Below are 16,080 nucleotides of genomic sequence, written 5' to 3'. Positions count from 1 at the left end.
GCCCCCAGGCCCTGAGCTGGCACAGGGCCAGACCCCATGCGCAGGCTTCCCAGCCTGTCTGCTGGCCCCACCTGGTCCCCTTCAAGTCTTCAGAAGCAACATTTCTGAGACAGTGGGGTGTGTGATGGAGACTGTGTGTGTGTGGCGGGGGGGAAGGGGGGGGTTGCTTCTGGATGCTGCACTTGACCCACAGCCAGATGTTAGTGGCTCCCCCTCCGTGGCAGTCCTCTCACCCAGCCGACACCCTCACCCCAGCCTCCCTCCTGGGGAGAATCTGGTGAAGAGTGCTCACAAAACCCAGCAGCACTACGTGATGTCACCAGACAGAGGCTCCATCTGGCACCCGGCTCTGCAGGCTGGGGAGGAGACCAAGCACATGGCCATGCGCTGTCCCCCTCTGCTGGGGCGTGGCTCTGCCATCTGAGAGTAGGACTGGGAACCATGGAGAGCAGCTCACAGGGAGGCTGGGGAGGGAAACTGCTGTGGGCCAGAATGAAAGGAGGGACTAAAGGCGGAACAAGATCCCAGGAGGGAGCGGCCTTGCCTGGGGATCTGGCTGCCATTCTGACTCATCGGTGACGTCACTTCCCCTCCAGGTCTCCATCTCCTGATTGTCGATGGGATTAGACGAGCTGGCCTCTACGCCAACATCCAGCTGGAGGATTTCAGATTCTCCGTGGGGCTGGTTTCTGAAACTGTGCTCATCTCACATGCACCAGGAAGGAAACCAGGCAGGGAGCCAGAGGGCGGATAAGCAGGAGGCACACGGCTGCAGTGGTGCCCAGGTCCTCTTTCCATGGCAGCCACTGGATGAATGACTCCTAGAGCCTGGCACATTCCCAAGGAGTTGTGTGAACTTCAGCACAGATATGCAGGATCCAGGGCTCTGAATGAATGGGGTGGGGTAGGCAGGACAGCTATAATTTCACCACATTATGCCAGTGAATCCCACACAACATTTAAGAACCAGCAGACCATACCAGGCACAGTGGCGCAGACTGGCAGTCTCAGCTGCTCGGGAGGCTGAGGCAGGAGGATCAAGAGTTCAAGGCCAGCCTCAGCAATGGCAAGGCACTAAGCAACTCATTGAAACCTTGTCTCTAAATAAAATACAAAATAGGGCTGGGGATGTGACTCAGTGGTCGAGGGCCCCTGAGTTCAATCCCCAGTACAAAAAAAAAAAAAAAACAGCAGACCAGATTGGAACATTTATGTTAACAACTTTATAGACCAGCCCCAAATTGTGTTGCACACCACCTATAGAGCCTCTTGATTCTTTCATAATTTATTCCACTTTTATTAAGTCCTGATACTGTTCAGCACTGGACCAAATACAGGAAGTAGAGATGGCTAGAATCCATTCCTTGCTCTCCAGCAATTCCCAACAGACCTGCTACAGCACCCCAGGAAGCCCAGAATCAGAGCATCATTAGTCCAAATGGTACCTGTTGTGTAAATTCAGAAAATGTATCCTTTCTGATCAGATGCAGTCCTGGGGGCACATAGTCTAGCAAGCACTGATTTCTCTTCCCCTTTAGCTGAGCAACGTGGTGCAGTTAACAATCTGTGCAACTGATCTTGGTGATCACAGTGGGCTGCCAAATTTCAATCCAAGCCTAATATATATTCATTTTTCTAATAGAATATGCATGTTAGCTAATGTCAGTACAAAGCAGCACAGACCCAAATGAGTCACCTGACAGTGGAGAACAGGCACACTGGCTATGAGAGGATATTAGAAATATAATAACTGGCCAACTTGGTGTTCATTGGAATATAACAAAATGGAACACGTGAGATATACCAGAGCACATATTCGGAACAGAAAACCAGTGTTAAAGGGAGAACAAGGCATAGCACAGCAACTACGATATTTTATAGTCACCGTGAGACCCCGTTACACTGCAGCAGTAATTGCATTGTAATTATTCCTGACTTGTTTAATGTGTTTTTAGTATTTTAAGGCCTTTGAGTGTGCCACAAAAAAAATATTAAAGTAAACACATACAAAAAACATTGGGAACCATCCATCTCATGGAAAGGGGGTGTGTAAAATAATTTCCACTCCACGATTAAGTTCTTCTTGGAGATGTGAGATTCAAAGAGCTACCTAGAGAGGCCAAGAAAAGCTTCCAAATGAGGTGATAACTGAAGCAAATTTTGCAATGGAGTAGGAGTTGGGGGGAAGGGCATCGCAAGCCCCCAGAGCCAATTGGACGAATATGCAGAAAAAAGAACAGGCCTTACATATCGAATGGCAAACTGTGGTGCGGACTGAAGAGGAAGTGGAAAGAGCGTTAAGAGGTGAGAGAGAAGCCAGCTCACAAAAGAACACTGGCAAGCCTGGCTCTCATCATCTCCTTCCCCCAAATCCATCCTCTTGCCCCACCCGCCCTGAGGAAAAGGCCAGAGTGTGCAGAGGCACGCACCACAGAGCTGTCTTGGGTTGTCTGTGAGGGAATGCCGCACCTCTCATTCTTTTAACTGGAGTGGGAAACGCGTAACACTAACCAAGAATTTTTAAGCAATGCCAAGACCAGGATCTGCTGAACAAACCACATTCGGAGTAGTTACTCAGTGCAAAATGAAAAGATGGAGCCTCTTTTTGTTCAAAAATCATTAGGAATTTCAAGATTGCAACAGAAAAGTGCTCAATGGAGTGCCAGACCCACCTGTGGATAGGTCCCTGTGGGACTGCACAGGATGCACACCTGGGAAGCCAGCATTGCCTGCAGTTCAGGGAGCCCAGGAGGCTCCAGCAGAACATCTCATCTCTATTGGAATGGAATTTATTTATTTGGGTAAGAGAGAAAGAGAGGTTGAGAGATCAATTCAAAGCAGTCGAAATCCTCCCCAACCCCCGTTTTTTTAGCTACACTTCCAAAAATTTGTCCTCAAAATATCCCTAATAACAAAAAGGGTCTGTGCACAGCATAGCAACCTCCCACAACCACACAATTTGTTTGAGTTCCTAAGTCATTGAAAAAAAAATACACACATATTTTGCTTTCTTCTTAATGATATATCAATGTTCATCACCATATGAAAAGTGTTGTTAGTAAGGTCACTGGTTATAAAATAAATAAACAAAACTTGACATCTGATGATGGACCAAGATGTCAGACAAGACACCATACATCCTTACCCTTAAATAGAAGAAATTTTAATTAAAAAAAAAAAAAGGATAAATTAATAATGTTGCTGGAAATTAAGGAAGGATGCTATTTGAAGACTAGAAATATTAAGGATGATTGTTTTAAGTGGGATTCAATAGATGAAGAAAAGAGAGGAAAAACAAATAAAACTCAAGCAAAAAATGAGTAGGATAAACTATACAGGGTAAGAATAGTTTCAGAGCACCCCCTAAGTTCAAAATGGTGAAGTTTGTGTGGAGAAGAAAGCTCAGGACCTCAGGAATATCAAATAATTCAGAACAGCCAGGCCAGTCGTCAGGCCTGACCCTCCTAGTCCCATACACACAGAGAAATCTGGAGACAAGGGATTCCCTCCAAACCCAAAGCTATTAGTGCTGCTTTCCAAAAGGGGAATTCTAACTGGTCAAATCTTGTGAGCTGGGACTATGAAGCAGTGCAGATCCTCAGGTAACTTGTGCCCCCAAGAGAGACAGAGAGTCCCTATCATGAAGTTCATGCTACCCACAGATTTTGCCCTGCACAGGGACCTCCCTGCTGCCACTAGGGAGGGCAGCAGTAATTAGAATAGGCAATTATTTCCATTTGCGCTGCAAAAAAACCCAAAACATTGTGCTTAAGCCAGGTGTTGTGGTACATGCCTATAATCCTAGCTGCCTGGAGGGCTGAGGCAGGAGGATCTCAAGTTCAAAGCCAGCTCAGCAAAAGTGAGGCACTAAGCAACTCAGTGAGACCCTGTCTCTAAATAAAATGCAAAATAGGGCTGGGGATGTGGTCAAGTGCCCCCGAATTCAACCCTGCTGCCAAAAAAAAAAAGAAAGAAAGAAAGAAAGAAAGAAAAAATTATGCTTAGATAGCAGCCTGTAAATTTTTGAGGTCTTTCTATGATCAGATAACTAATCAATTATAAATATTGCATGACTGAAAAGAATGTAAATTCAAATAGTTAAAAAGAATTTAAAGTAAAAATGTTTCTTTTATATAGTCCATATTCTATATAGTCCCTATTTTATTTGGTTCATATTTGTTATTTATAGTAATTTAAACCCTCTCTAGCATCGTCCATTAACAATATAGCATAAACCACGTGTTATTTGAAATTTTCTAGTAGCCACTTTACAATAAGGACTGTAAGAACAAAGGAGTAAGATTAATTTTAATAGATTTTATATCATATCTAAAATAAGATCTTTTCAACACCTAATCGATGTTTTAAAATATTAATGAAATGTTTTATATTTTTGCACCAATTCTTTGAAAATCAATGTATGTTTTCCCTTATAGCACATCTCAGTTTGGACTAGCTCTATTTGAAGCGGTGCATAACCCTGTGACTAGTGGTCATGCTGGGCAGTAGTGACTACTGTATTGGAAGTGCCCCTCTAAGTCCTTTGTGTTTTTGGCCTACTTGTGCTGTCATTTCTGCTTTGCACATTTTGAAGCCATGCACAAGGGTGCAGAGAGCCTGCCCCCACCCCCAGTTGTAGAAACAGGCTGTAAAAACTTTCTAAAGAAAACTAGAGAGGATTAGTCGCATGTTTTACATGAACCCAAATTTTCCAGCTGCACATTTTAAAGCATCTATTTTCACGTTATTTATATATTTGCTTAGCTGTCTGTATTTGTTTGCTGTATCATAACTGTGTTTTTCTGTGTTTTGCCTTAAATAAAGTTCTCCTGGGAAAGAACCAGGCTGTGAAGTCCTTCACACAGAATGTCAAGAGAGCCTGGCAAGCAATGGGACATTTGAGCAAGGCTTTCAACACTGCTGATAAGATCAATAATTATTTCAAGCACTAATTAGTGTAACTAATGTTCTTGGTGTCATTGGAAGTGTGCCTCAGAGCAGCTGAAAAACTCTTGCTTCTGGTGTAACAGCTGTCTCCTGGGAATGAGACTGAGACTGATTCCACAATCAGTTCTTTCCTTTTAATCACCTTGCAAAAACAAACAGCCTCGGCCATCAAGTTCATGGTTAAATACAGGTTGAAAATTGAAGCTAGTCTTCACTGATCAATATTTAATATCTGGTAATTTCTCAGTCCTTCCAGAAGAGGAAAAGGTGCCAGCCAGAGGCTATTTACCCATATTTCTAAGACGCATGATGAAGCCAAGGCCAGTCTCGTCTCTGCACAAGGGCAGAGACGATCTTGGGAGGCGTTTCTCCCCAGCTTTAAAGATGAAGAAACCAGTCGAGTCGGACAAGCTGTCTCTGACGATGTGTATCCAGCGGAGAGGGCTACCTGGGTGTTTCCATCTCCTAGAATGTGACTGGTTTTTCCTAGAATGGCTCAATGGAGAGTCTATACAAAGAGTCTCCCTGGGCCACTTGACGTGGCAGCAGCTTAACCAAGCAGGGCTGGCAGGCAGGAGTCGAGGTTGCCAAGGGAACCTGCATTGCCTTGCAACTCTCCTAGAGAGTGACTGGAAATCGTTCTGAAACACAGGCTTATGATCCGGGAGAGAGAATCCTGCTCCTGACCTGGGAGGACTCCTAGTACAACCTGAATGCTAGTGGGCTCTGTATCCCGGGCTTCAACAACAAGAGATCACAGTCCTCAGTGTCCCAGATGTGTGTGTGACCATCCACAAAACAAAAGCAGCACCACTATAGCCCTTTCTATGACTCCATCCCTAGAATGGATATATAGACACCATGGCTGGGGAGAAAGGATATCACCCCTGTGTAGGTATGGAGGGGTCCCACACAATCTGCCTTGTGCCTCCAAGTAGCAATACATGTGAGCCACTTTAGATAAAGGAAGGAAGTCTAAGAATGATTATTATTTCATCCCTAAAAGAGGCTCTGCAATCCAATACTCCCACATCCCGTGGCAGATGTTAAGGTTTGAATCTTAAATGTCCCACAAAGGCCCATGTGCTGAAGGCTTGGTCCCCATCTGATGGCACTAGTGGGAGGTGGTGGAACTTTAGGAGGTGGGGCCCAGTGAGAGGAAGTCAGGTCACTGCAGGCCTGCCCTTGAAGGGGATATTGCATTCCTGGCTCCTTCTTTTCTCTACTTATTCCTGATTGCCATGAAGTGAACAACTCTGCTCCACCACGAACAAGCCATTGCAATGTTCTTCCCCACCACATACACAAAAGCAATGGAACCAGCCAACAAAACATCTGAAACTATGAGCCAAAACAAAATTCCCCCTTTTAAGTTGACTATCTCAGGCATTTTGTCATAGCTTCAGAAAGCTGATCAACACAGTACATCCCTGTCTGATATTTTTAAAAAGGCATGGGATACACTGGCTGGGGTTGTGACTCAGTGGTAGAGCGCTTGCCTGGCATGTGTAAAGCACTGGGTTCAATTCTTAGCACCACATATAAATAAATAAATCAAATACAGGTCCATCAACGAAAAAAAAAAAAAAAAAAGGTATGGGATACCAGAGAGTAGACTGAAAGCAAAAATTGCAGGCACCAAGTCAGTGATGGAAGACGGGCTATGGGCCTCCAAATATGGGGTGAATATTTCTCCTTTACTGTATCTTCATATTTGGAATTTCATTGGCTACACACACACACACACACACACACACACACACACACACACACACGGGACTACGCTCTCTCTTTTGCATATGCAGTAAACCAGGTCCAAATTAAACAGCTACATCCCCATGTTTGCAACCCAGTCAAGGCTCAGAGCTCAACAGACACTATTAAAAGGGACATCACATAAGCAAGAGGGTCCTTCCTGTGTATTACTACAGTGCCCGATTCATTCAATCTCTGGAGTGTCCAACTTGACAAAGAAACCACGGTCCTCATACAAACACTAACAATCAAAATGAAATTCTTCCAACTCATCTCATTTTCCTCACTCTTCTTCTAGACTGGGTCAAACCCTCTATTCCCCTTTCATAGATGTCAGATTCTCAATCTTCTCCCTCCTCTTCTTCAAGCATGTTTGTGAAATAACATGGCACAGGTTAGGTTCTTGTTAATGGCGCAGTATTCTGGGGGAGTGGAGGCCCATTCCTCCTTGAAAGGTGAAGACAGAGCCATGACCAAACCCGGAAGTCTAGGAATTAATGGTCTAGACCTGCCCTGCTCCATTATGGTAGCCACCAGTCGCAGGGGTCCACTGAGCACTTGAGATGTGCTAAGTGCAAGTGAAGGACTAAAGTTCTAAATTTCATTCAGCTTGACTATGGAACCAGCTAGGTGTCCCTCAACAGATGAATGGATAAAGAAATCATGGTTTACATGCACAATGGAGTTTTATTCCGTCACAAAAAAAAAAAAAAATGAAATTGTGTTAATTTACAGGAACTAGAGACCGGATGTTAAACCAAATAAGTCAGATTCATAAGGTCAAGGGTCATATGTTTTCTCTGATATGCAAAAGCTAGAAAGGGAAAAGGTAAAGAAGGATGGGTTAGTCTCATAAAAATGAAAGGGAGATCAGTAGAGGGAAGGGATCTAGGGATGGGAGAAGGGAAGGGAGGGGGAAGTGCGGAGGAGGGATACTGACCAAATTATGCCTTGTGTACATGTGCAAATATGTAACAACAAATCCCATCGTTATGTACAACTATAATGCACCTATAAAATGTGGAAATTTTCATTCAACTTGAATTAACTGGAATTTAAATTCAAACACTGATCATTCAATTTAATTATTAAAAAACTCATGTCTGGAGCAACTTAACAATTTAGTAGGTTTGTAATTCTACTTCTTGTCTCTAAATGTTATGAAATCTAAATACAGATCTGGTATTCCGAGTGAAAATTCAGTGTATCATCTTAGATGAGTTGTTAATGTAAAACACTCACCAGAGTTAAAAGACTTAGGTAGGGGGGAAAAAAGTGTAAAATTCTCATTATTCATTTTTTATTTGGGCACCTAACAAAATGATAATATTTTAAATACACTATTAAAATTAATCTCACTTTTTTACATTGTGTTTTTTCTATCATATTGACAAATTGTAGTTGCATATATTTATGGGGTACAGTGATGTTATGATTTTTAATATAGCATGGAATGATTAAATAAAGCTAATTAACCTACCCTGTATCTTAAATATTTGACTTTTTGTGATGAGAACATTCAAGCTTTACCCTTAGTAACACTGAAATGTTCAGTGCTCAACTATTTGCTGCTATGGTTTGAATATAGTTGATCTTCAATAAAAGTCAGGTTGAAATATGGCTGCCAATGTAAAGGTTGGCAGATGAAGCTTCTAAAAGGGATGAAGGTCTTTCTTAAGAGATGAGATTAGTTCTTCTGGAATGGACTTGAGAGAGCGAGTTGTAATTGAGTGTCTGGCCCGGTTTGTTCACTCTCTTTTTCACATGCTCAAATTGCCTTTTGTGTTCCACCATGAATTGAAGCAGCATCTCACCAGAAACCAAGCCAATGTAGCCACTCAGTCTTGGGCTTCCTGCCTCTAAGGACTATAAGCAAAATAAACCTCTTTATAAATTATCCAGTCTCAGGTATTCTGTGATAGTAACAGAAAACTAAGACATTAGCTGTACTCATCACACTGTGCAACACATCTTTTAAAAATTTCAATGTATTCCTCCTGAGGCTTTGTACCCTTCAATTATCATCTCTCTACTGCCCCCCAACTTCTATTTTCACATTTTAAAGCATGACTCCTGGGTAAATTTTAGTTACATATTATATTTCTACTGGTTCACTACTCTAGATGTGTAATGTTACTAGGGATAGTACTAGAGAGGGAATATTATGGCCCAAAAGTTCATTTTTCACTTGCTCTCTCACATGACAAAAAAAGTCCCTTTGGGCCTTTTTCCAGCTCTCTCTTTCCCAATTGCTATTTTCTTTCTTTTAAAAAAAAAAAAATATATATATATATATATATATATATATATATATATATATATATTAAGTTTTTAGTTGGACACAATATCTTTATTTTACATTTATGTGGTGCCAGGATTGAACCCAGTGCCTCGTGCATGCTAGGCAAGTGCTCCACCACTGAGCCACAATCCCAGCCCCCCAATTGCTATTTTCAAATTATTAACTTTAAGGAACACCAATGTACCCTCATCCTTGCTCCACCCCAGCGTTCTTCCCCTGCACAAGCCTACTACCTTCTCCCCTTGGCTTCTGAACACCCATAGCCTACCGCAAATAACACCCTCTATGCTGCCCATTTCTCAGTCTTTCCTGTAACACTGCCTTCCTTGATCTTTTTTAACAACCCTTGTCTCCTGAAATGGCTTCATTACAGTTTCATCAAGGGGAAGAGCCCCCAGTCCAGGGGTTTGTCTGGCCTTCACTCCCTGGTGCTCATGCTAGGGTTATCTCACCTCTGTTTTTACTGCTATCCTACTGTTTTTCTTTGGGCCCCTCACCCTCTCTCAGTGACCCTATCTCTCAGGTTGAGTTTGTAGGACAGGGACTCTGCATGGGCAGGAGGCCAGTAGGTAGGAGGTCTACTGAAGGGTACTTCCGGGCCTAACATCTTCAGAGAGAGGAAAACAAGATTAGACAGAGAATGAACTTGAACTGAGATGAGGTTTCCACACAGGCCTCGACACATCCTTTGGGAAGCTGTGGGGTTGGGGTGACCCTTCAGAGTCCTTTGAAACTGAAGCAAGTAGATGTACATTTTTATCCCTGCATCAACCAAATGGATCCAGGATCCAGATATCCCTCCAAGGAGTGGCAAGTTAGTCCTTTCCATCACTGTGAGAAAATCTCCGAGATAAATCATTGATGAGGGAAAGATTTATTTCTGGCTCACAGATTTCGAGGTTTCAGTCCACGATCCCTTGGCTCCATAGCTCTGGACCTGTGGTGGGGCAGAATATCATGGCGGGGAGTCCATGGTGGAGCACAGCTGTTCACACATGGCATCCAGGAAGGAGGGAGAGCGAGGGAGGGAGGGAGGGGCTGGGGTCCCAATGCCCCCTTATAGGACATGCTCCTAGCAACCTGACCTCCTTCCATTAGGCCCTGCCTCCTAACGGTTGAACCACTTCCCGGCAGCACCACTGGCTGCCACCGAGCCTCCAACGTATGACCTTTGTAGAACACGTAAGATTTAAACCATAACCAGTGACCGTCTGGCTAATGCAACCCACCACTTAGCCATTATTTGGAAAGTCTGCAAAGGTCTTCTCATTTCCAAATCTAACCCCGTTTTCATGAGCCCCCTGCTCCTTGGTGTTCCTGCAGTGTGGCCCCCTGTTGAACACCCCTTCTTCTCTTGAGTTCTGTGGCCTCCCCTAGTCCTGAGCCTCCTTCATCCTCTCTCCTGAAGGATTCAACTCTTTTATTGACTTTGTTTCTTCCTTAGACCTAGGTCCTATTTTCAGTCCCTGTCTTCTCTTCCTTTTCCACATTCCATTCATCTCACCTTCTCTCATCAGCTCAGCTCCATCTCAGATGATTCCAAAATCTCCACCTTTTGCCTCAGCCCCTCTTTTAAGACCTCCAGAATCACCTGCTTCTCCAACTCAAGTAGCCACCACCGAACTCAGCTTCAGGCCAGCCAGGCCCTCCTCAGACTCCCCCAGATTACAGCACCACCATGGCCCCCTTCCTGAGATCCTGAGACACCTCCTCGCCAGCCCTCCTTCCACAGCATACTTAGAGAGGTCTGCTGACTCCCTGCCACTGTGTCTTGAGCTTCCATTCCCCTGTTCAGATCTTCATCACTCAGGAGTTATTGCAATCATCTCCTCTGAGATTCACATTGTCTTAGTCCATTTTCTGCTGCTGTAACAAAATACCTGAGACAAGCAGTTTATAAAGTTTATTTGGGTCACAGTGCTGGAGACTGAGAAGTCCAAGAATGAGCAGCCATGGCAGGGCTTCATGCCATGTCACAGCAGGAAAGGGGAAAAGGAAACCATTACCCTCAGGAGGCATAGAGGTACTGTGCTTTACAACAACTTTCTCTCCAAGGTAACTGATCCCATCCTGTAAGAACAAAAATGTTTCCAGAAAATTAGCCCAGCTCCTTGGAAGCAGCATTAGAGCCCTCATGATGCAAACACCTCCAAAGGTGCACCACTTCCCAACAAGTCACACAGGGGCCAAAGTACAACGTAATTTTTAGAGAGAACAGACCAGAGCATCCGCCTAACACTCGGTGGTAACCCTCTCTGGGCAGCTAACTGGGGTATTTAGGACACGGGTACTGCAGTACCCAATGACTCTCTCTAAGTTCCCTGCCTTCAGTGGCTTCCCTGACCTAGCAAGCTGGGGAATGGGTACCCTCGCCCACTGCAGTTACGTTTCCAAAGAGCATGGCTGGGTCCTCACCAGGCCCTGGTTCACTTGGGAAATGACACAAAATGCATGCCCCACTGCCAGAAAGCTCCCTCTGCACCTCCGCCTGGCAGGGGACCCAGGAACTCTGCTGGGTGCCCTTCCGTTTCCTTGAACTCTAGGAAGAGATCTTGATTATCCCCAGGCCAGGGAGTATAAAGGATGGTCCACAGGACTCTGAGAGGGACAGGGCAGTCCGTGGTGGAGTCTTTTGTGTGTCTGGGGTGGGGGGAGTAGAGAGGCTCCATTTGTGATTTAAAAGGTTTATCCCTAGGATGCCTCGGGAACCCCAAGAACCAACTTCTCCCAGGACGGCGGATTTCCTCACTCCACCAGGGGGCCTGACCTAAGTAGAGGACCTGGGAGTGAGAGCCAAGAAAGGGAAAGGGGTGGGGGCTGCGGGGGGCAGGGAGACGTGCACACACACCCCCATCTCTTCCCCCTGCCCCACGCCCACCCCGTAAGCTTCCCCCAGGCAACAGCACAGCTGCCCCTGATCGCACTCCGTTGCCCTGTGTGCTCTGAATGTAGAAAGGCAAACTCCCGAACAAAGAGCAGGCCCCCGCCCCCCGGGCTCTGGGCGCGTCCCGCCGGCCAGTGGAGGAGAGAGGGGCGCCTGGGAGCGGAGCCTAGCCGGGCGAGGAGCTGCAGCCAGCGGCGCGGAGCACGGGGCAGAGCGGGGCCCGCAGCAGCCGGCTCCAGGTGGAGGGAAGGAGCGCGGAGCCGACGGGCAGTGGGCGGGCGGGCGCTGGCTACGGCGCTCTTGGTCCCTGTAGGCTCGCGCTCCCTCGCGGCGTTGAGAGCCCTGCGCCCTCGGGCCTGGTAAGTCAGGTGGCCGCTGGAGAAGCGCGCCCTGAAGGGGCTGGGGAGGGGGTACCCTGGAGAGGCGCCCCTGCGGCTCCTGAGCGGGACCCCTGCGGGGACCAGGGTAGGGGCTGGCGGCAGGGGTTTAAGGTGGCTGTGGATGAGAAAAGCGGGCAGGAATCCTCCGGGCACTCACGGTGGATGCGTGCCCACATTGGTGTCTGTAGGGGTGCGCAGCACTGGGGTCCATAACTGTGTTCCGAGTCTGCCTTTCTGCACTTGTCTTTGGAGGGTAGCCTGGGCCTCCAAGGGCCTTGTGTAGTCCAGGGTTCCCCGTGCATGACTGTCCCTCCTCAAAATGTCACTCTCTTTGTCCACTCTTAATGACAGTAGCTGCCTCTTCTGTGTTAGCTGAGGCAACAGGCCCAGAGTCATCTTAGCTAGAAGTGTACAGTCCTTGGCTGCAGTACCCCAGGCAAAACAGGGTCTGCTAAATGCTGGCAGCTGCTGGGTCTGGCACAGACACAGGATTGTTCTCAGCAGTCTGTCTCCCTTCCCGGGCATGCCTGTGTATTTGTGGGTGCATGGCTCTGCAGGTCCTGTCACCTGGATCTACATGCCCATCCTCCTGCCTGCAACTGGGTGGCTCTATGGAAAGAAGGAAGAGCTGGGAACGCTCTGAGATGTGTGGTTTTCACCCACAGAATGTGCAGGGTTCACATGTGTGAATTGGCTGGAAAATAAGAAAGGAAGGAGGGCCCAGTTGGGGTGGGTAGGAAGGCATCTTAACTTGGGTCCAGACTGCTGCCAACGCAGGAAAAAGTGTCCAGAGGTCTCTAGCACATGGCACCTCTTGGGGGAAGGGAGATGTGGGAAGAAGGGAGCGGCTTCTGGAAAACTCCTAAGCATACACTAGAGGACGTAGGGTGGAAGCCGAGGGATGGGGGGAGAATGAGGGTGGTATTAGGCAGGCCTGTGTTTAATTAGTGGGCAGCTGGATTGTAATGAAAAGCAGCCGTTGGAGTCTGGAGACCTAGGTTTGAATCAGAACTTAGTGTTCATCCCTACATCATAGCACTGTTCCCTAGACAGGTCCTCTGGGGCTCGGTTGCTTTGTATAGTGGGGACCAATAATCAGGATCCTTCCTATCTCCAAGGCAGCTGGAGTTACACATTAGCAGGGCCTGAGAAAGGGATTTGGCCACAGTAAGGCTCCTGGGATGAGGGGCACTGCTGGGTGCCCAGATGCCAAGTTGGCGCTCTGGGGAGTCCTTTGGTGGTCTGGGGTTGTTTGGTCTGTGGGTGGTGGAGGGATCCATTTGCATCTTGCTTCCTGAACACTCAGCATAACAGTAGTGTCTGCCTAGAGCCCCTTTTTGTACTTTTGTTGTGGAAACTATGTGCAAGCCTGTGTGGTTTCCTGTAGTTTTTGTGCAACTGCCATCTGCAGCCAGAGGAAAACTGATGGCCTTGAGGAAAACCTTCCAGTTGCTCCCAGCACCTTGGCTTTCTACATGAACCCAGGGGACTTTATACTCTTCATCTGGCTTTTATCTTTCACACACCAAATGAAGCAGTAAGGAGCACTCCCCACAGTTTGCAGCCTGGGAGACAGGAGAAGCAGCAGCTTTCTCAACCAAAGTCACGGGTCCAGATGTCAATGTCAGGGTTCAGTCTTTTAGGGTACAGAGACTTTAGATCCAGGGCCAGTCCCCGTCCCAGCTGAGGAGAGGCAGAAGGATATTAGCACATAGGCAGCACCCCCAACACCAGGACATCATGGTTGGATGGCTTGTCCACCATTACTGTCTCCTATCACAGAGACCTTTTTGCATGTAGTAGTGTTTAGTCAACGTTTGTGGAAGGAAAAGCCCTGGGCACAGGGTCCTGGAAACCCCAGGTCAAGTGCTGGCTGGGCTCCCTGCCCACTGTGTCCTGGGGAAAGTCCCTTCACCTCTTTGGGTCTGCTTCCTCATTGGTCAAAATCAGGACATCTCCAAGATTATCTTTCTGATCTCAGCTCATGAGTGTTCCCTTGAAGCCTTTCCTGACCACTGCCCTATCTAAAGCTAGATCACAGCATCCTGATCTGTTCTCTTCATAGCACTATCTCCTGAACTTGGCTTTGCTCGATCCCACACAGTGTGAGCAGAGTGAAAGCAGGGACCACCTTTATCCTGAATCCTGCTGAATCCCCATCACCCAGTTCAAAGAGGGGCTCAAAAACTACTGTTGTGCAAGGGAGAGAGTGACCTAAGTCAATAAGGGAGATGCCCTCATGCTTTCCTGATATGTGCTGAGGAACTTCAAGTGGAAGAGCAAGCCCCACAGGCAGGGCACCAAGGGCTCACAGTTCATCCAAGTTACATGCTGGCTTCTGGGGAGGATTTCCTTTAACAAAAGTATTCTCCTACTGAGACCAAACTAGAAAATCACTGTATCACAAGACCCACAGGCATCTTTTCAGCTCCAATCTGAAATGCTAGTACTTCAACTGGAAATAAGACCTTCTTGGCCCTCCATGAAGAACAGTGATTCTGATGCCCAAAGTAGTTATTCCACAAATCATTTCTTCTTGGTCATAGAATTCATCCTATAGTTGTAGGCAACTGATTTAATATTCTGAATTTTTGGTCAAGGTCAATATCAAAATACTTTTGCATATAACACAGCATGTGGGAACTCTGGTCCATGTGTAAGACAGACACTAGACAATCAGGAAACACTGAATGTGCACAAGGTGGATAAGCCACACGTGGTTATTTGAGAACTACCTACTTAGGGTGACTTATCTGCCGTTGTCCTCCTTGGGTGTGTCCCCAGGCAGACTGCCCCTGATGTGCCTTGTCCTCAGAGTACGCCCATCATTTTCCTGAGGAGTTGGTGATGGAAGGGAAGCATTTTCTCAGTGATTACTGAGCATAGAAGGGAGCCCCACTCAATGGAATAGCCCTGACCTGTACTTACAGCAGCCACACTTTGGGCATTTCCAAACTGACCTCCATGTAAGACAGTCTCTCTTTCTATAAATACAGTTGCAAATGGAAGCATAACTGCTGGGTCTAACCTATGCCCGAGTTTTTGGCACAATGTATGTAAGGTTAGCACTGCTTTTTCTTAACCCCGTCAAAGGAGTTGGAATGACCATCCCTACAAGGGAGGAAAAGGTTTCATTATTTCACTTAGTTTGCTATAGATGGGTGGACTTGACAGGAATAGAGAGCTGGACTCTTCTGTAATTTCCCTCAGAGTGCTGTTTGTTTTTGTTGTTGTTTTGGTTTGGTTTTTGAACTGGGGATTGAACCCAGGGGCACTTAACCACTGAGCCATATCCCCAGCCCTTTTTATATTTTATTTAGAAACAGGGTCTCACTAAGTTGCTTAGGGCCTTACTAAGTTGCTGGTTTTGAAGTTGCAAAAAATCTTCCTGCCTCAGCCTCCAGAGCCACTGGGATTACAGGTATGCGCCACTGTGCCCAGCTGCCTGTGCTTCTTGCCCCTGTCTCTGCTCTGGTTGACTCTTGTAGGTTCCTGGGTTCAAACGATTTAGACTTACAAGAAAGCACACCACAGTGCAGACAGAGCTGGGCAGCGGGCTGACCATTACCAAGTGCAGGTATTCACCAAGAGTCTGCAATGAGCCTTGAACTTCCAGGTTCCTGAGAAATAATTCATAGGACCCAGCGCCTGCCCTCCAAGCTCTAATTGTTGAAATTAAACTCAATCCCAGGAAGAGATGAGAACACAGCAGAGCGCAGACTGCATGGCACACACCCAAGCCACAGCTGGAGCTCAGAGAAGCAAAGGGCGGGTGCAGGCCAAGAAAGCAAGCAGCCGGCAAGCAGAGCCCA

General features: G+C 46.6%; 1 protein-coding gene across 1 annotated transcript in view; it reads left to right on the top strand.

Moving 5' to 3' along the window:
• The first annotated feature begins 11,965 nt into the window (after positions 1-11,965).
• The window catches only part of Tspan11 (tetraspanin 11), a 73,432-nt gene continuing 69,317 nt past the window's right edge, over positions 11,966-16,080 (top strand). The window contains exon 1 of the mRNA XM_076852551.1: positions 11,966-12,247. The gene's annotated coding sequence lies outside the window, so the exon portion shown is untranslated. The remainder of the gene's footprint in view (positions 12,248-16,080) is intronic.

This window comes from Callospermophilus lateralis, chromosome 4 (assembly GCF_048772815.1).
Source record: "Callospermophilus lateralis isolate mCalLat2 chromosome 4, mCalLat2.hap1, whole genome shotgun sequence".
NCBI lineage: Eukaryota > Metazoa > Chordata > Mammalia > Rodentia > Sciuridae > Callospermophilus > Callospermophilus lateralis.
This window is presented reverse-complemented; position numbering and strand designations above follow the sequence as displayed.